This window comes from Notolepis coatsorum (genome assembly GCF_963971535.1).
Source record: "Notolepis coatsorum genome assembly, chromosome: 12".
NCBI classification, from domain to species: domain Eukaryota; kingdom Metazoa; phylum Chordata; class Actinopteri; order Aulopiformes; family Paralepididae; genus Notolepis; species Notolepis coatsorum.
This window is the reverse complement of record NC_140176.1, coordinates 52,096,596-52,117,817: the sequence shown is the minus strand read 5'-3', so window position 1 is coordinate 52,117,817 and position 21,222 is coordinate 52,096,596.

Below are 21,222 nucleotides of genomic sequence, written 5' to 3'. Positions count from 1 at the left end.
GGGGCTCAACCATTCTCGCTGAAGACGCCACTGATGGACAAAGTCAAGCAAGAACTGTCCCGCATGGAAAGCCTCGGAGTGATCAGCCGGATCGAAGAGCCAACCGACTGGTGCGCTGGCATGGTAGTAGTCCCTAAGAAGAAGACAGAGGAGGTACGCATATGTGTCGATCTCACAAACCTCAATGAGTCAGTGTGCCGGGAGAAATACACCCTGCCAACAGTCGAAAAAACACTGGGAATGCTGGCCGGAGCCAGGATTTTCAGCAAGTTAGACGCAAACATGGGATTTTGGCAAATACCCCTGACTGAGGAGTCGTCAAAGTATACAACTTTCATCACGCCGTTTGGTCGTTACCACTTCAATCGCCTACCTTTTGGCATCGCCTCCGCCCCAGAACACTTCCAAAACAGAATGGTGACTGAGGTCACAGAGGGGCTGGAGGGTGTCGTCTGCCACATGGATGATGTGCTGGTGTGGGGCCGATCACAGGAGGAGCATGACGCTCGTCTGCATGTCGTGCTGGGGAGGATCGAGAAAGCAGGAATCACCCTGAACACAGGCAAGTGCGACCTGTCAAAGGAAGAGGTGACCTTTCTAGGCCATGTGATCTCCAGCAGTGGCATTAACCCCGACCCGAGTAAGACGGATGCCGTGAGGAGGATGGAGGAGCCGACAAATGTCAGTGAGCTGAGAAGCTTTCTCGGCATGGTAAACCAGCTGGGGAAGTTTATCCCGCGGCTGGCGGAGAGAGACAAGGCCCTGCGAGACCTTCTGTCAAAGAAGAACTGCTGGCTGTGGGGCATCGAGCAGGCCAAAGCCTTTCAAGATTTAAAAGATGCACTAATATCTCCACCAGTGTTGGCCATGTACGATAACCACAGGGAGTGCAAGGTCTCAGCGGACGCGTCGTCGTACGGCTTGGGGAGTGTGCTTCTCCAAAAATGGGATGGAGTGTGGAGACCAGTAGCCTATGTGTCGCGGTCTCTCACACAGACTGAGCAGAGATACGCACAGGTTGAGAAGGAGGCCCTGGGCTTGACCTGGGCTTGTGAGAGGTTTAGAAATTTTCTCATCGGCAGACACTTCCAGCTGGAGACGGACCACAAGCCTCTCCTGAGTCTCCTGGGGTCTCAGGCGTTGGATGATCTCCCTCCACGGATTCTGCGCTTCCGGATGCGCCTGATGCGCTATTCCTATTCCATTGCACATGTGCCAGGGAAGAGCCTGTGGACTGCTGATACGCTCTCACGTGCTCCTGTGAAGAGGAGGGAGACACCAGAGGAGGAGGAGTTATTTGAGAATACAAATATCTATGTGGACATGGTAATAGAGAACCTGCCAGCGAGCACTGCCTACCTGGACGAGCTGAGAGAGCAGTTGGAGGGGGACAGTGTGTGCGCACAGGTGAAGCAGCGGTGTGCAGAGGGATGGCCACCACACAACAGTGAACCGGCTCTCAGGCTGTACTGGGCGGAACAGGCGTCACTCACAGTAGAGGATGGACTGTTGCTGAGGGGAAGCAGGCTCGTAATCCCTTCAACAATGAGAAACGACGTGCTTGCCAGGCTGCATGAAGGCCACCAGGGGGTGGTAAAGTGCAGGGAGCGAGCACGGCAGTCTGTATGGTGGCCCGGGCTCAGCCAGCAGCTGAATGAGCTGGTCCTCAACTGCCGAACATGCTGCAGAGAGAGAGAGAACCAAAGGGAGCCCCTGATGCCATCTCAATACCCGGGTCGACCGTGGCAGAAGTTGGGAGCAGACCTGTTCATGCTGGAGAGCAAGACTTACCTGCTGGTCGTGGATTATGCATCAAGGTACGTGGAGATCGCTCTGCTGACTCCCACAAAATCAACAGACGTCATCCACCACCTGAAGTCAATTTTCGCACGCCATGGTATCCCGGAGGAACTGGTGACGGATAACGGGCCGCAATTCTCCGGAATGGCCTTTGCAGCGTTTGCGACATCATATGGGTTTCGCCATGTCACAAGCAGCCCGAGATATCCCCAGAGTAATGGGGAGGCAGAGCGTGCTGTCAAGACGATAAAAGGCCTCCTGAAAAAGGCGGCCGACCCATACCGTGCTCTGCTGGCATACAGAGCCACCCCGTTGCATAACGGATACAGTCCAGCCCAGCTTCTTATGGGGAGGAGACTCCGCACAACGGTGTCAACGCTTCCTGCTCTACTGGTCCCTACTCTTCCTGACAGTAAGGCGGTGGTCCAGAAGGAAGAGGAGAGGAGGATGAGAGATGCACAAAGCTACAACCGGCGTCATCGTACGCGAAGTCTCGACAGGCTCACTCCAGGAAAGGAGGTGTGGGTAACAGATCAAAGTGCAACTGGAGTTGTGGTCAGCAGTCACCCCACTCCACGTTCGTACATCATAGATGGACCCCATGGAACACTAAGGCGTAACCGTCGCCATCTCGTCCCCATGGAGCCCTCACCGGAGCAGAGTGCAGCAGAACCTACGGAGCAGGAGGTCCTGGAACCACCAGCTACTCCCAGAACCAGGTCTGGGAGATGTGTGGTGAAACCAACTAGGTTGGACTTGTAAGAGACAGTAGAGAGAGAGAGTAAAGAAAAGTGACATTATGGTTAAGATAAGACATGTGTTTCATGTTTATATATATTATTCGTTTTGATATACATTTCGAAAGAAAGCAATTGCTATGTTTAATATAACCCATGGTTTATATGGTGTTAAAGAAATTGTTTAGATCAGTTCAGATGAACAGACCTTTTAGATATAGAGGCAGAATAATCCTCTAAGGTCTGGGGAATCAATGGCAGTCTACCCATTGATTCTAGAAAGGGAGATGTGGTGTTATGTTAATGTGTGTGCGCTTACGCGAAGTGCACAGGCCACCGTACTGGGGGGTCGGGTAGAGTGAGAGGAACCTAACCGGCACACCCGTGTAACGTAGCGAGGCTAAGCTAATAAAGATACTTACAACCAAAGCAGAGGACTCACGTATTTGTTACCGTGCAAAGTAACACGACAATAGACATTGGGAGGAGGCAGGCGTTCAAGGTCTACTTTGGATTTTGCATCCAGGACTTTATCAAGATCCACCATTTTCTGCAGCATCTTGGCCCACACAGCATCAACTGACTTCATCCGACCATGGCCATACATAATAATAATAATAATAATAATAATAATAATAATAATAATAATAATAATAATAATAATAATAATAATAATAATAATAATAATAATAATAATAATAATAATAATAATAATAATAATAATAATAATGTGGGATCGCAAGAAAGGATGAAACGGGAGACGGTAGTCGAGTCTTTCCTTTACTTCCCAACATATATTACTTCGAAGTGACAGCAGCCAGCAGACAGCTGACAGGTGACCTAATATACGTCACCAAATACCCACACCGTTCCCAGAATCCCCAGGTGTAAAGGAGCATTCCTCCGCTCCTCAGTGAATGTCTGCACCAATTGTGCGTGATAAGTGTCACCACACAGGCCCCCCCAGAATTCACAATAACCCCCCAAAAGATCATCCACAGTCAACGAGGCGGGGGGCGGATCAGGCGCCCAAAACGACTCCGTATCACCCGTGCAGGGGTAGAGGTGGGGATTGGGGCGTGTGGGGCGTGTGGGGGGGATTCAGGAGATATGAGGTGACTAGAGGGAAAAGCAGTTGGCAGGGGCCGGGCAGGGGGTCGTCCACGCCGCGGGGGCCGGGCCAGTTCAACTGGCCTGTCTAGGTCCAAATGGGCAGGCTTGAGCCGGTCGACCGATACCCGCTCCGACCTTCCTCCAATGTCCACCAATTAAGTTCTTAGGCCCCGCCTCCAGGACGCGAAAAGGGCCGTCGTAAGGGGGCTGCAGAGGAGTACGGTGGCTGTCATGGCGAATGAAAACATACCTGGCTGACTGCAGATCCCTAGGCATGTAGGACTGCGGGAGGCAGTGCTGGGAAGTTGGGACTGGGGTGAAAGCACCGGCGCCATCCCTGAGCACAGTCCGAGATGAGGTGACCGACCAGGGAGCCTCGGCATCCGGGAGGAACTCCCCAGGGACTCGCAGCGGCTGTCCGTACACCAGCTCAGCAGCCGAGGCCTGCAGGTCTTCTTTGGGGGCGGAGCGGAGGCCAAGCATGACCCAGGGAAGCCGGTCGACCCAGTTGCAGTCTGTAAGGCTGGCCCGCAGAGCAGCCTTCATAGAGTGGTGAAACCGTTCACACAAGCCGTTGCCCTGTGGGTTGTAGGCTGTGGTGCGGTGGAGCTTCACTCCCAGGCCCTCGGCGACTGCAGTCCAGAGCCCGGACGTAAACTGTGGGCCCCGGTCGGATGTGAGATCAGATGGTGTGCCAAAACGGGCTACCCAGGACCCAATGAACGCCCGGGCCACCTCGGCGGATGTGGTCGATGCCAGCGGGACCACCTCCGGCCACCTAGTGGTTCTGTCCACCATGGTGAGGAGGTGAGTGAACCCGTGGGAGGGGGGCAGGGGACCCACCAGGTCCACATTGACATGGTCAAAGCGCCTCTCCGGCACGAGAAACGGTGCCAAGGGGGCTTTGGTGTGACGGTGTATCTTTGCACGCTGGCACGCCACGCAGGAGCCGGCCCAGGCTGCGATGTCCTTCCTGAGGCCATGCCAGACGAATTTAGCACTGACCAGCTTAGTTGACGCCTTCACCCCCGGGTGCGACAGGCCATGTATGGCTTCGAATACCTGCCGCCGCCAGCCAGCGGGAACCATCGGACGGGGCTGACCGGTGGAGACGTCGCAGAGGAGCGTGGTGTTGGCAATACCAAACTGCAAATCCTCTAACCTTAGCCCAGTGTCGGCTGTTCGGTAGGCCTGCATGTCCTTGTCAGTGGCCTGGTCGGCAGCCATGGCAGCGTAGTCCAGTCCCAAGTGGACGGCCCCCACCACCGTCCGGGAGAGGCAGTCAGCGACGTAGTTGTCTTTACCTGCGACATGCCGTAAGTCCGTGGTAAACTCGGAGATGGCGGAGAGTTGGCGTTGCTGGCGCCCTGACCACGGCTCGGTGGCCTTGGCCATGGCGAAAGTGAGTGGCTTGTGATCCACAAAGGCAGTAAACCGTCGGCCCTCCAGCAGGAATCTGAAGTGCCTGATGGCCAGGAAGAGGCCTAGGAGCTCCCGGTCAAAGGTGCTGTACTTTCTTTCATTGTCCCACAGCTGGCGACTGAAGAAAGCAAGCGGTTGCCAGCCCCCCCCCACCCACTGTTCGTACACTGCCCCCACTGCGTAGTCTGAGGCGTCAGTTGTGAGGGCGATAGGGGCGGTAGGAAATGGGTGTGCCAGTAATGCGGCATTGGCCAGTGCAGTTTTAGCGCCCAAAAAAGCGTTGTCGGTACACGGGGACCAGTCCACCTCGGCCTTGGGGTCCTTACCACGCAGGGCCTCATACAAGGGGCGCATGAGGTGAGCAGCACGGGGAATGAACCTGTTGTAGAAGTTCACCATGCCTAGGAACTCCTGCAGGGACTTCACGGTGCGGGGGCGTGAAAAGCTGGCAACGGCGTCCACCCTGGCAGGGAGCGGAATGGCTCCCTCTGCTGAGACCCTGTGCCCGAGGAAATCAATAGACGACCGGCCGAACTGGCACTTGGCGGGGTTAACAATGAGCCCATGTGCACTGAGCCGCTCAAACAACTGCCTGAGATGTGTCAGGTGCTCCTCTACAGACGTGCTGGCTACGAGAATGTCGTCCAAGTATACGAACATGAATGCCATATCCCGCAGCACCCAGTCCATCAGTCGCTGGAAAGTCTGTGCCGCACCCTTGAGGCCAAAGGGCATCCGCAGAAACTCGAACAGGCCAAAAGGAGTGATGACCGCCGTCTTGGGAACGTCCCGTGGGTGAACTGGTACCTGGTGGTATCCCCGCACCAAGTCCACTTTGGAAAAGATGGTGGTCCCCGCCAGGTGGGCGGAGAAGTCCTGTATATGCGGGACAGGGTACCGGTCCGGGGTCGTGGCGTTGTTTAGGTGTCGGAAATCGCCACAGGGACGCCACCCACCATCAGCCTTAGTGACCATATGCAGGGGGGAGGCCCACGGACTGTCAGAACGGCGCACAATTCCAAGTCGTTCCATGGTTGCAAATTCCTCCCTGGCGATGGAGAGCTTAGCTGGGTCAAGGCGCCGAGCACGTGCATAGACCGGGGGACTGACAGTGGCTATATAGTGCTCCACGCCATGCTTAGCGACTGCTGAGGAAAATGTAGGCGTGGTGAGGATAGGGAACTCCGCTAGGAGGCGCTGATATACATCCCCAGCAGCAAGCATGTTGGACAGACCTAGTGTCCCTGGCCCTCCCAGCGTGCACGGGTAGGTAGCAAAGGAGACAGCATCGATCAGGCGACAGTTTGTAATGTCCACTAGCAGCCTGAACGCACACAGGAAGTCCGCGCCGAGGAGAGGAACTGACACAGCGGCCATGACAAACTCCCACCCGAAACGGGGCCCGCCAAAACACACCTCTACATACCGGGTTCCGTAGGTACGTATAGGCGTGCCATTAGCAGCGTCCATGGGGGGACCGTGGCCCCCAGCCATAGTGTCCACAGCTGTAGCAGGCAGGATGCTGCGTTGCGCGCCCGAGTCGACTAGTAGTTGCCGGCCAAATAAGGTGTCCTTAATAAATAGCAGCCTGCTGCCTCCGCCAACGCTCATGGCTGTTAATGAGCATTGGCCCTGGCGTTTCCCTGGTCACTGTAATTGCACGGTGGGCGACACTGTTTGGCCCTGGCGCCAAACCGGTTATGGAAATAACACCATCCACTGTTACCCTGGCGACGGGCAGTCACTGCTGCAGCGGCGTCCGCAGCGTCCACTAGGTGGGTAGGTGGGTGGTAGGCTGGAAGCAGCGCATGCACAAACTGCTGCCGGTTGGCGAGATAAATCCTGTCCGCTTCGGCAGCCAGCGCGCGGTAGTCCTTGGTGAAGGATACGGGAGAGCTGGCCAGGGCGGTGCGCACAGGCGCTGGGAGCTGACGCATGAAAACATGCTTAAACAAAAAAGAGGGATCTGCCGAGCCCAAAACGGACAGCATCCTGTCCATCAGTTCGGACGGCTTGCCGTCGCCGAGGCCGTTAAGTGACAATAGACGATCCGCCTTTTCAATTTCCGACAGTTCAAATAATTGCAAAAGGAATGCCTTGATAGCGTCATATTTGCCGGCAGCTGGCGGGGCTTCCAGCAGCCCCATAGCGCGGGCCGTCGTCTGGGCATCCAATGCTGCTACCACATGATAATATTTCGTAACATCCTGTATTATTCCTCTCAACTCGAACTGAGCTTCAATGTGTTGAAACCAGGGTCGATGGCTGTGATGCCAGAAGTCGGGTAACTTAATTGCAGCGGCGTAGACAATGTTCACTTCTCCGTCCGTCATGATGTAATATTCACGTACTTCAGGTCACCAATGTGGGATCGCAAGAAAGGATGAAACGGGAGACGGTAGTCGAGTCTTTCCTTTACTTCCCAACATAAATTACATACATCAAACAGAGTGCAGAGGCGTTTAACGTTACTACTTCAAAGTGACAGCAGCCAGCTGACAGCTGACAGGTGACCTAATATACGTCACCAAATACCCACACCGTTCCCAGAATCCCCAGGTGTAAAGGAGCATTCCTCCGCTCCTCAAGTCCAGTGAATGTCTGCACCAATTGTGCGTGATAAGTGTCACCACAATAATAATAATAATAATAATAATAATAATAATAATAATAATAATAATAATAATAATAATAATACATTTAATTTATAAAGCGCTTTTCAGGAACCCAAATAATGCTCCTGTTGGAGCTCATCTGTCACCAGCCACAATGCACCAAGCTGACTGAAAGCCTTCTGGAACCTAGGGTTCTTCTGCAACTTCTTCAAGGGATTCACCTTTCCCTTGCCTTTGAAGGCGCTGGTACAGTCTTCCCCAGAAAATACATAGTATCCCAGCAGAGTGCTGCAGTACTCAGGGCCGAGAGACTCAGCCAGTTCAGACACATTTATCAGCTTGCGATGCATGCCAGTGCCGTGGTCAAATAGCAGACCAGCTCCGCGATGCAGCCCTCACCCTCCATTACTTACTTATTTCATTCATTACTTACTAAATTCCCAAAGGAACATAGGCCATCACCATCCTCCATCCTCTTCGGTCTTGTGCCCTCCGCTCCAGATCTTGCCAGGACAGCCCTTCTTTCTTCATCTCCTGTTCTGTGGTTCTTCTCCAGGTGGTTTTTGGTCTGCATCTCTTCCTCCTGCCCTGTGGGTTCCATGTCAGCGCCCGCTTTGTGATTGATTTCTTTCTTCTGAGTGTGTGACCTATCCACTTCCACTTCCTCCTCCGGATTTGAATTTCTATTGTGTCCTGTTTGGTGAGTTCCCACAGGTTGGCGTTAGAGATGGTGTTGGGCCAGTATATTCCCAGGAGGCGTCTGAGGCACCGGTTTGTGAAGTTCTGTAGCTTATTGAGTATAGTGGTGGTGGTTTTCCAGGATTCTGAGCCATATAGTAGAGTGGTCTTTACGTTTGAGTTGAAGATCTGTAGCTTGGTCTTGAGTGACAGGTTTTTTGCCTTCCAGATAATGTTTAGCATGTTGAATGATGTCCTTGCCTTTCCAATCCTGGCTTGGACATCATCTTCCGTACCCCCTTCCACAGAAATGATGGTTCCAAGGTAGGGATGTCCCGATCGCCTTTTTTTGCTCCCGATCCGATTCCGATCATGTGATTTTAAATATCTACCGATTCCGATCGTTCCCGATCCGATCTTTCACATTAGTAATCAATTTTGACGCATTTTTGTCAGAAACTGGTGGAGCAAGACAAGTCCCTCTGTTGGCTATAGTCCCTGGAGGGGCGCGAGCGCGGCGGCTCTTGTTATTACATTCACCCTGAGAAATGTGCTTCATGAGAAATATTAAAAGTTTCAATATATGTTTGCACATTAGTATACATTCAGTGTTCGACTTACGATAATCCTTAGTCACAGCAAATAAATGACGTTATCCAGGTGAAAAGTTAGTCTGAAAAGTCCGCCTCCAGGCTCCAGAGTTTTTCCTCCACACGGAATGCCGTCCTTGCAAACATTGCAATTGCTGTTGGACTGGCTTCACTTTCTATTTTAAAATGCTTAGTTCCAACTTCCAAACCTCTAGCTGCTCAAGTGAGTGGATAACAGTGTTTCGGGAGCGACGTGTTGTACTGTTGTTGTGAGCGTGTAGCCAGAACACCGGTCTAAATTAAAGGGAAAGTGTTTGTTGCAACGGTGTAAATTAAAGGGAATGTGTTTGTTGTGGACAATTATTCTGCTCTGTGTGACAATAAATACATTAATGATATATTATATGTAATTTAAAACCAAAACTAAGGCCTCCGTATGAGTTTAAGACGTGAACATGGTCATGTTTGTTGAAAAAAAAAAAATCTTTTATTGACTACCGATTTTTATTTAATTTCCTTTCCCGATCCCGATCCTCTGAAAAGCACGTGATCGGCGCCGATCCCGATCACGTGATCGGATCGGGACATCCCTATTCCAAGGTAAGTGAAGCTGTTTACATCCTCTAATGGGTTTTGTTACATGGTTATGGGTGTGTTGTTCTTGCTGTTGATACGCATTACTTTGGTTTTGGATGAGTTTATATTGAGCCCGAGCAGAGAAGCAGTTACTTCCAGTTTTCCCGATTTTTCCTGCATCTGTTGATGTGTGTGAGCCAGTAGTGCCAGGTCATCAGCGAAATCCAGATCTTCCAGCTGCTCTGTCAAGCTCCATTGTATGCCGGTTTTTCTGTTGCTGGTTGTTTCTTTCATCACCCAGTCTATGCAGAGGAGGAAAAGAAAGGGTGAGAGCAGGCACCCCTGCCGCACACCAGTCAGGACCTCGAAAGCTTCTGATATACATCCTTCATGGAGGACTTGACATCTCATCCCTTGGCAGGTGTTCCTTACGATGTTGATGATCTTTGCTGGGATCCCATTGTGGGCCATCAGTTTCCACAGCATTTCCCTACCCACGCTGTCAAAGGCTTTCTCAAAATCTATGAAATTCACATAGACAGAAGAGTTCCATTGAATAGACTGTTCAATGATAATCCTAAGGATCGGTTGTTCCTGAAGCCAGCCTGGTTTTCCCTTTCTCATCTGCCCACTTCTGGAGCCTTTCCAGCAGGATGTGGTTGAGCACCGTCCCCGGTGTTGAAAGGAGCATTATTCCTTTGTAATTTTTACATTCCCTGAGGTCTCCTTTCTTGGGGATTTTCACAATGTGGCCATCTTTCCAGTCAGATGGGACATTTTCTTTTGCACAGATGGTTTGCATGAGGTGGTGGAGCATGTTGGTCGGGGTTTCAATGTCAGCCTTAAGAGCTTCTGCTGGGATCCCGTCTGGTCCCTCTGCTTTCCCTCCTTTTAAGGCCTTAATGGCTTTTCTGATTTCTGTCTTGGTGGGGGGGGGGGGGGGGGTTGCAGTTTATCTCCAACAGATTTGGGGCTGGTGGGATATCTGCTTCCAGTTGAGGAGGCTGCCTGTTGAGCAGATCTCTGAAGTGTTCAGTCCATCTGTTCAACTGTTCTTCCTTGGTTGTGAGGAGTACGCCCTGTGGGTTTTTGATGTGTGCCTGTGTGTGTCTGAATTTGCCTGTGAGCTTTTTGGTAGTTAGGTATAGGTCCTTCAGGTTGTTCTTTCCCACTGCTTCCTCTGTCTGTTGTGCTAAATCTTCAATGTATTTCTTCTTGTCTCTCCTTACACTTCTTTTCACTTCCTTTTTTGCTGCTTGTGACGGTGCGGCTCCGTCACTGACTTTGCGGGCAGTGCGCATACTGTACATACACACACTCATTGTCTGTCTTTCCATATACCATAACCGTATAATGTAATGTGGTGCGTTTCATGTGGACAGCGCACATGGGAACGCACACACGCCATATGCCGCGGAGCAACACACACACACACACACACACACACACACACCAAACATTCCCTCTTGTCAGCTTTCGTAGGATGTCCGAATGCGCACAATCATTTCATTCCGTTTCCGTTGTTATAGCAGAATGACGTTCATACAGCAAGACATTCATTCATCACATCACATTTATTACTCACAGTCATGATGCATTCGCTTCGCTCTGCACTCCTAGGTTGACGTGTTGGCCAAGCAGAAGCACACATATCCGCCAGGTTAAATGGGAGGGGTTGACGCAAGGTAATCGTCACGTGAGCGATATGATTGTATTGTACTGTTTACTTGGTTATCTGTAATTTAAAACAGTTGGAAGTTATGTGATATAGTGGAGGATATATATTTTGTGTGTAGGAATTGGTTTAATGTGTTAAAAAGAATAATAATATGTACATCCTGTTTAAAGCCTAGTGGGAGGGGCTATTGGATACAAGAGAGCTGCTTTGGCCCAGGGACGTCAGTCTTGAATGGACTGAGTTACAGTGAAGGTAACCAGGATCCCTAGTAAAACGTGTTGGTATTGCTTGTAGTGGAAGTAGTAGTGTATATTGTGTATTTAGACTTTGTGTAGTGTTAAGTATTAAGTATATTTTGTTTTGTTTATTTGTTTTCTCTTTTTCCACTTTTGTTAGATATAGTAAGTATAGGGTATTTTGGTTTACGTTACTTTCACTTTTCACATTTTTTGTAAAACTATATCACCTCTGCACTTTTGGGAGGCGGGAAATAAACACCCACCAACGAGATCTTTCGACTACGCCTGTTTATGAGAGAATCAAAGGAGTTCGGGAGTGGACCCCGTCACATATGGTGTCAGAAGTGGGATGGCTAGCCGAAAGAAGATAACCCGCCTGCCCGCCTGTTACTGTTCCGCAACAGTAAGTTACTTCCGGGGTAGGCCTGATTGGCCCCGACAGGCACGTGACGCAGCAAACTCAGGACGCGCAACGAGGCTGCTGAGAGCTGTCGCGCGGAAATAGGCTGTCTATTGCCATTCTCTAACACAAACTCTAACCTTAACCAGCTCCTTAACAGCGCCTAAACTTAACCGTTCTAACCTTAACCAACTCCGAAACAATGCCTAACCTTAACCTTAACCTTAACCATGCCTAACCTTAACCATAGAAAGAATATTGTCATTCTCTAAGACAAACTCTAACCTTAACCAGCTCCTTAACAGCGCCTAAACTTAACCGTTCTAACCTTAACCAACTCCGAAACAATGCCTAACCTTAACCTTAACCTTAACCATGCCTAACCTTAACCGGCGAAAGAATACATGTTAAAAAAAAAATCACGTTAAAAAAAAAAATTTGATGGGATTCGAACTCGTCAACAACGGACCGCAGGACCGCAGGACCGCTGCTCTGCCAGGTGAGCTGAAGCGCCGAATGAAAATCATGGCGGATTTGGGCGGTTACATAATTCCGCAAGCTCTGCCGCTCCGCTCCGCGGAGCGTGCCGCGCGGCAGAGAAAGTTGCGCGTCACGTGCCTGTCGGGGCCAATCAGGCCTACCCCGGAAGTAACTTACTGTTGCGGATAAGCTATAAGCCGCCTGCCCAGGCAGCGCGCCGGACTGCGCTCCCAGAGACAAGAGCGAGATGAGGAGTCGGCAGCCAGTGATACCGACCGGGCTTGGGAGACAGACCCGGAGGACGAGAAGGGCGCTGCAGCCCCAGCGCCGACCGGTGGACCAGGGGGAGAACTGCTGGTAATAATGAGAGACTTCCTAGCAGGACAGCAAAGGAGAGAGGAGGGCCTGCTGGCAGAGATTCTAGGCCTGCGGACCTCTCTTCCACTGGTTCAACCAGCTCCCCAGCAACGTCAAAATATTTCACTGCCTGCCCCAAATTTGCATGACCCTATTGCAACTCCAGGGACAGCAAGCAACCCCAGACTTGACCCGCCAACACCTGCACCCCGGCGTGGGTACCAGGATGCACCATCAGTGGCACCCTCTCTGCAGTTTCCTGACTCAGTCAGTAGGCCGGAGCAGTCAAGGCCAGATTGGAGGCACTATAATGAGCCTAAAATTCCCCAATTTTTGATGGGTGAGGACATTGAGAACTACCTGTTACGTTTTGAGCGCATGGCTAGAACATGGAACTGGGCGGAAAGTGAGTGGGCATGCCGACTCGTGCCACTGCTGTCCGGGAAGGCATTGGAGGCCTACACGGCGATGGATGAGGAAAGAGCCCACTGCTATGCAGACCTGAAGACGGCACTGCTGATGAAGTTTGACATCTCTCCAGAGACGTACCGGCAGAAGTTCCGGTCCACTGCGGTACCACCGGGAGAGAACCCCACAGAGACCTATCACCGCCTGAAGGGGCTCTACCGTCGCTGGATTCGGCCCGAGCAGCACAGCAAGGAGGAGGTTGGAGAGGCGATCATCTTGGAGCAGTTACTCCTGCTACTTCCCTCCGAGGTGAGGACATGGGTGAAGGAGCATGAGCCAGGGGAGGGACTGGCAGCTGCTAAACTGGCTCTACAGTTCGTCAACGCTCGAAGAGGAGGACCAGCTGTACGCTCCACCAGTGCAGAACCCCGGCAGTTGCTCCAGCCACCCTATCTAAAGCCTGCACCGCGAAGGTATAACCAGGAACCTCCAGGTAACTCCAGCTCTGCCCCAAACCAACGATCAGCCGGTAAGGACTTTGACTTTGTGTGTTACTATTGCCAGCAGTCAGGCCACAAAGCTTCTGAGTGTCCCATACGCAAAGCTAAGGCCACAGGCGCTTGCTATGCACCCCGGCCTGAGGTGGAGACTACCGGGGATAAGGAAGTGCAAGCTCAGCACTATAGGACTGTGACTGTTAATGGCCGCCAGGTTACTGCTCTGTTGGACACTGGTAGCTTTATGTCATTTGTGAAACGCAGTATAGTACCAGTAGGCAGTGTGGACTATAACCGCCAAGCAGATGTGTTGTGTGTGCATGGGGATAAGCATCTGTACCCCAAAACAGAGATAACTGTTACCCTTGAGAACCAGCCTTACCTATTAACTGTTGGGGTGGTAGACAATTTGCCGGTAGATCTCATATTAGGGAGAGATTTACCGATACTGGTGGATTTACTGCAGGAGACAGAATTGCCAGTCCAAACTGTCTCGGGGAAGAGGGGAGATGTTGTGTGTCCTGTGATAACTCGAGCCCAGGCAAAGGCTGGAGTCCAACCACTCCCAGATTTTGACAGTAGTCTGTGTGAGGGTGGCACTAAGGGGCCAAAAAAATCTCGGCGCCAACGCCGCTTTGAGAAGCAGCTAAAATCTACCGAACCTGAACCAACAGACAAAATGTGGGAAGTGCCTCACAATATTTCTGTCATACAGAGGGAAGATGTGACTTTGAAACCGTTGTTTATGCAAGTGGTAGAAGAGACCAAAACAAATTGTGTGGGAAGGGAAATGTTCATTGTTGATAATAACGTGTTATACAAAGTTACAGATGACCACAGACGTCTTGTGGTGCCTGCTAGCTGTAGAGTACTGGTCATGCACCTAGCACACACCCTCCCATGGGCCGGCCATCTTGGCCGCCATAAAACATTTTTACGGGTTAGTGCACGCTTTTATTGGCCCTGCATGTACACTGACATTGATCAATATTGCGCCACATGCCCCACATGTCAGAAAACATGCCCTGCCCGCAAATCTGACCGAGCTTTCCTCCAGCCACTCCCTGTCATCTCTACTCCATTCCGCAGGATTGCTATGGACATCGTGGGCCCTCTGGTGAAAAGCAGCGGTGGACACCAGTACATCCTGGTTGTGAGTGACTACGCCACCCGTTTCCCAGAGGCCTTTCCCCTGCGCACCATCACCGCTCCCGTGGTTCTGCGGGCTTTGGTACAGCTGTTCTCCAGAGTGGGGATACCAGATGAGATCTTGACGGACCAGGGGACCAACTTCACCTCTAGGCTGATGCATCTCTTCCACAAACAATTGGGCATCTCAGCGATCAGGACCACCCCTTACCACCCGCAAACTGATGGGTTGGTCGAAAGGTTCAACCAGACGCTGAAGAGGATGTTGCGGAAGTTTGTGGATGACACTGGCAAGGACTGGGATCGCTGGCTCCCATTTCTGCTCTTCGCCTACCGAGAAGTTCCCCAGGCCTCAACAGGTTTCTCACCATTTGAACTGTTGTATGGCTGGGAGGTACAGGGACCGTTGGATCTGCTCCGAAAGGGCTGGGAGGGTCCTTCCACCCATTCGAGTGACAGAGGGGTGGTGCAGTTTGTGCTGGAGATGAGGGATCGGCTGGCCGGATACCAGGAGGAGGCAGAGGTCAACCTGCGTGAGGCCCAGAAAGGTCAGAAGGCCTGGTATGACCAACAGGCCAGGCACCGTGAGCTACAGGCTGGCCAAAAAGTCCTGTTGCTCCTCCCTTCGTCCAACAGCAAGCTCTTGGCGAAATGGCAAGGGCCATACCTCATCACCCGCAAGATGGGTCCTGTCACATATGAGGTCCATCACCCGGACAAGAAGAAACAGAAACAGACTTATCACGTGAACCTCCTGAAACAATGGAAGGAACGTCCAATCCAGGCGCCAGGAACAGCTCTGCTGGTGAGGGAGGTGGACGTGGAAGAGGAAGTGGAGACAGGACTGAGAGCTCTAACTACAACTGCTACCCCTGTCTTAGTACATCTAACTCTAGAGCAAGCTGCACAGCTCCTCCAGGTCTTCCAGGAGTCTCCATCCCTCTTTGCCGTCAGGCCAGGAAAAACCACCCTCATTGAGCATGTAGTTCGCCTAAAAGATGGACGGCCAATCCGCCAACGTCCCTACCGTGTCCCCCAACAGCTGGTGGAAAAGCTGCGACTGGAGATAGAGGAGATGTTGAAGCTCGGAGTGATTGAACCTTCTAACTCAGAATGGTGCAGTCCGGTAGTCATTGTCTTTAAAAAAGATGGTTCACTCAGGATATGCATTGACTTCAGGAAGCTCAATGCCATCTCTGAGTTTGATGCCTACCCCATGCCAAGGATCGACGACTTACTGGAGAAGATCGGAGCTGCCAGATACATCACAACCCTGGATCTCTGTAAAGGATACTGGCAGGTCCCGCTGGAGAAGTCGTGTCGGCCATATACAGCATTCCGAACACCAGCTGGCTTGTACCAGTTCACAGTGATGCCCTTTGGACTTCATGGAGCACCAGCCACCTTCCAAAGACTGATGGACAGAGTCCTCCAGGGGTGTGACCACTGCAGTGCAGCATACCTGGATGATGTGGTCATCTTCAGTGCGACTTGGGAGGAGCATGTCCAAGATGTGTCACTGGTGCTGGGAAGAATCCGAAAGGCGGGATTGACACTCAACCTTGCCAAGTGTGAGTGGGCACAGCAGGAGACACGGTACCTGGGCTACCTGCTAGGACGGGGTGAGGTGCGTCCGCAAGTGGATAAGGTGGAAGCTATCCAAAACTCCCCTCGACCTCGGACCAAGAAGGAAGTACGGTCCTTCCTGGGATTGGCTGGCTGGTACCGACGTTTTGTGCCCCAGTTTGCAACCATTGCAACCCCACTTACAGCACTGACCAATAAGGACCAGAAGAATCCAGTAAACTGGTCAGAGGAGTGTGAAACGGCTTTCAAAGCATTGAAATCCCACCTATGTTCTTCCCCTGTCCTCAAGAGCCCGGACTTCACCAGAAGATTTCTGGTACAGGTGGATGCATCCGAAGTTGGCCTTGGAGCGGTTTTGGTCCAAGGAGACCCTGGGGAAGAACATCCAATCCTATACCTGAGCCGCAAGCTGAAGCCACCGGAGACTAGGTATTCCACAGTGGAAAAGGAGGGCTTGGCCATTAAGTGGGCGCTGGAGAGTCTGCAGTACTACCTGCTTGGACGGGAATTTGACCTGGAAACGGACCACCGAGCTCTTACCTGGATCAACTCCATGAGGGACCACAACAGCCGCCTTACCCGATGGTACCTCTCACTCCAGCCATTTAAGTTTAACATCCGACACCGATCGGGCAAGACCAATGTGGTGGCAGATTACCTATCCAGGTTGCCGCACATCGCCAACCTCGAGGAGGAGACGGTGCGGCTCCGTCACTGACTTTGCGGGCAGTGCGCATACTGTACATACACACACACTCATTGTCTGTCTTTCCATATACCATAACCGTATAATGTAATGTGGTGCGTTTCATGTGGACAGCGCACATGGGAACGCACACACGCCATATGCCGCGGAGCAACACACACACACACACACACACACACACCAAACATTCCCTCTTGTCAGCTTTCGTAGGATGTCCGAATGCGCACAATCATTTCATTCCGTTTCCGTTGTTATAGCTGAATGACGTTCATACAGCAAGACATTCATTCATCACATCACATTTATTACTCACAGTCATGATGCATTCGCTTCGCTCTGCACTCCTAGGTTGACGTGTTGGCCAAGCAGAAGCACACATATCCGCCAGGTTAAATGGGAGGGGTTGACGCAAGGTAATCGTCACGTGAGCGATATGATTGTATTGTACTGTTTACTTGGTTATCTGTAATTTAAAACAGTTGGAAGTTATGTGATATAGTGGAGGATATATATTTTGTGTGTAGGAATTGGTTTAATGTGTTAAAAAGAATAATAATATGTACATCCTGTTTAAAGCCTAGTGGGAGGGGCTATTGGATACAAGAGAGCTGCTTTGGCCCAGGGATGTCAGTCTTGAATGGACTGAGTTACAGTGAAGGTAACCAGGATCCCTAGTAAAACGTGTTGGTATTGCTTGTAGTGGAAGTAGTAGTGTATATTGTGTATTTAGACTTTGTGTAGTGTTAAGTATTAAGTATATTTTGTTTTGTTTATTTGTTTTCTCTTTTTCCACTTTTGTTAGATATAGTAAGTATAGGGTATTTTGGTTTACGTTACTTTCACTTTTCACATTTTTTGTAAAACTATATCACCTCTGCACTTTTGGGAGGCGGGAAATAAACACCCACCAACGAGATCTTTCGACTACGCCTGTTTATGAGAGAATCAAAGGAGTTCGGGAGTGGACCCCGTCACACTGCTGCATATTCTTTCTGTGCTACCGCCTTGGTGGCTCTGGTTTTACTTCTATTTACTGCCTCTTTTTTCTTCCTCCTCTCGATCAAGATACCCTCCATGCTCTCATTAAAAAGGCATTCAAAGAGACAAAGGAGCTGCCATGGCCCCTGACTGCAGAGGAGTTGAACACTATGAAGATGGAGGAGCTGCTCCCAGATGATCTTGTAAGATTTCTGAACTTGGTGCTGACAGGGACACCTGAGCTTGATGGAGAAAAGTGTGAGAAGACTCAGAGGCTTGTCTATTCGATCACACAAGCTGTGTGTCGTGCTGCAACCAACAATAAAGTGGAAACGGTTTACATTACTGAGAGGGGGCTGGTACATGACTGAGAGGGTACATGACTGAGAGGGGGCTCTGTACACATGACTGAGAGGGGGCTGGTACATGACTGAGGTGGGGCTGTGGTACATGACTGAGAGGGGGCTGTGGTACATAACTGAGAGGGGGGCTGGTAGATGACTGAGAGGGGCCTGGTACACATGACTGAGAGGGGGCTGTGGTACATGACTGAGAGGAGGCTGGTACATGACTGAGAGGGGCCTGGTACATGACAGAGGGGGCTGGTACATGTCTGAGAGGAGGCTGGTACACATGACTGAGAGGGGGCTGGTATACATGACTGAGAGGCGGCTGTGGTACATGACTTGAGAGGGGGGCTGGTACATGACTGAGAGGGGGGCTGTGGTACATGACTGAGAGGGGGCTGTGGTACATGACTGAGAGGGGGCTGGTACAACATGACTGAGAGGGGGCTGGCTGGTACATGACTGAGAGGGGGCTGGTACAACATAACTGAGAGGGGGCTGGGTGGTACATGACTGAGAGGGGGCTGGTACATGACTGAGAGGGGGCTGGTGGTACATGACTGAGAGGGGGCTGGTACATGACTGAGAGGGGGCTGGTATACATGACTGAGAGGGGGCTGGTGGTACATGACTGAGAGGGGGCTGTGGTACATGACTGAGAGGAGGCTGGTACATGACTGAGAGGGGCCTGGTACATGACAGAGGGGGCTGGTACATGTCTGAGAGGAGGCTGGTACACATGACTGAGAGGGGGCTGGTATACATGACTGAGAGGCGGCTGTGGTAAATGACTTGAGAGGGGGGCTGGTACATGACTGAGCGGGGGGCTGTGGTACATGACTGAGAGGGGGCTGTGGTACATGACTGAGAGGGGGCTGGTACAACATGACTGAGAGGGGGCTGGCTGGTACATGACTGAGAGGGGGCTGGTACAACATAACTGAGAGGGGGCTGGGTGGTACATGACTGAGAGGGGGCTGGTACATGACTGAGAGGGGGCTGGTGGTACATGACTGAGAGGGGGCTGGTACATGACTGAGAGGGGGCTGGTATACATGACTGAGAGGGGGCTGGTGGTACATGACTGAGAGGGGGCTGGTACATGACTGAGAGGGGGCTGGTATACATGACTGAGAGGGGGCTGGTACAACATGACTGAGAGGGGGCTGGCTGGTACATGACTGAGAGGGGGCTGGTACAACATAACTGAGAGGGGGCTGGGTGGTACATGACTGAGAGGGGGCTGGTACATGACTGAGAGGGGGCTGGTGGTACATGACTGAGAGGGGGCTGGTACATGACTGAGAGGGGGCTGGTATACATGACTGAGAGGGGGCTGGTGGTACATGACTGAGAGGGGGCTGTGGTACATGACTGAGAGGAGGCTGGTACATGACTGAGAGGGGCCTGGTACATGACAGAGGGGGCTGGTACATGTCTGAGAGGAGGCTGGTACACATGACTGAGAGGGGGCTGGTATACATGACTGAGAGGCGGCTGTGGTAAATGACTTGAGAGGGGGGCTGGTACATGACTGAGCGGGGGGCTGTGGTACATGACTGAGAGGGGGCTGTGGTACATGACTGAGAGGGGGCTGGTACAACATGACTGAGAGGGGGCTGGCTGGTACATGACTGAGAGGGGGCTGGTACAACATAACTGAGAGGGGGCTGGGTGGTACATGACTGAGAGGGGGCTGGTACATGACTGAGAGGGGGCTGGTGGTACATGACTGAGAGGGGGCTGGTACATGACTGAGAGGGGGCTGGTATACATGACTGAGAGGGGGCTGGTGGTACATGACTGAGAGGGGGCTGGTGGTACATGACTGAGAAGGGGCTGGTAGATGACTGAGAGGGGGCTGGTACATGACAGAGAGGGGGCTGGTGGTACATGACTGAGAGGGATGAGAGGGGCTGGTATACATGACTGAGAGGGGGCTGGTACATGACTGAGAGGGAGCTGGTACATGACTGAGCGGGGGGCTGTGATACATGACTGAGAGGGGGCTGTGGTACATGACTGAGAGGGGGCTGGTACAACATGACTGAGAGGGGGCTGGCTGGTACATGACTGAGAGGGGGCTGGTACAACATGACTGAGAGGGGGCTGGGTGGTACATGACTGAGAGGGGGCTGGTACATGACTGAGAGGGGGCTGGTGGTACATGACTGAGAGGGGGCTGGTACATGACTGAGAGGGGGCTGGCTGGTACATGACTGAGAGGGGGCTGGCTGGTACATGACTGAGAGGGGGCTGGTGGTACATGACTGAGAGGGGGCTGGTACATGACTGAGAGGGGGCTGGTATACATGACTGAGAGGGGGCTGGTACATGGCTGAGAGGGGGCTGGTGGTACATGACTGAGAGGGGGCTGGTGGTACATGACTGAGAAGGGGCTGGTAGATGACTGAGAGGGGGCTGGTACATGACAGAGAGGGGGCTGGTGGTACATGACTGAGAGGGGGCTGGTAGATGCATGAGAGGGGCTGGTATACATGACTGAGAGGGGGCTGGTACATGACTGAGAGGGAGCTGGTACATGACTGAGCGGGGGGCTGTGGTACATGACTGAGAGGGGGCTGTGTTACATGACTGAGAGGGGGCTGGTACAACATGACTGAGAGGGGGCTGGCTGGTACATGACTGAGAGGGGGCTGGTACAACATGACTGAGAGGGGGCTGGGTGGTACATGACTGAGAGGGGGCTGGTACATGACTGAGAGGGGGCTGGTGGTAGATGACTGAGAGGGGTCTGGTACATGACTGAGAGGGGGCTGGTGGATGACTGAGAGGGGGCTGGCTGGTACATGACTGAGAGGGGGCTGGTGGTACATGACTGAGAAGGGGCTGGTAGATGACTGA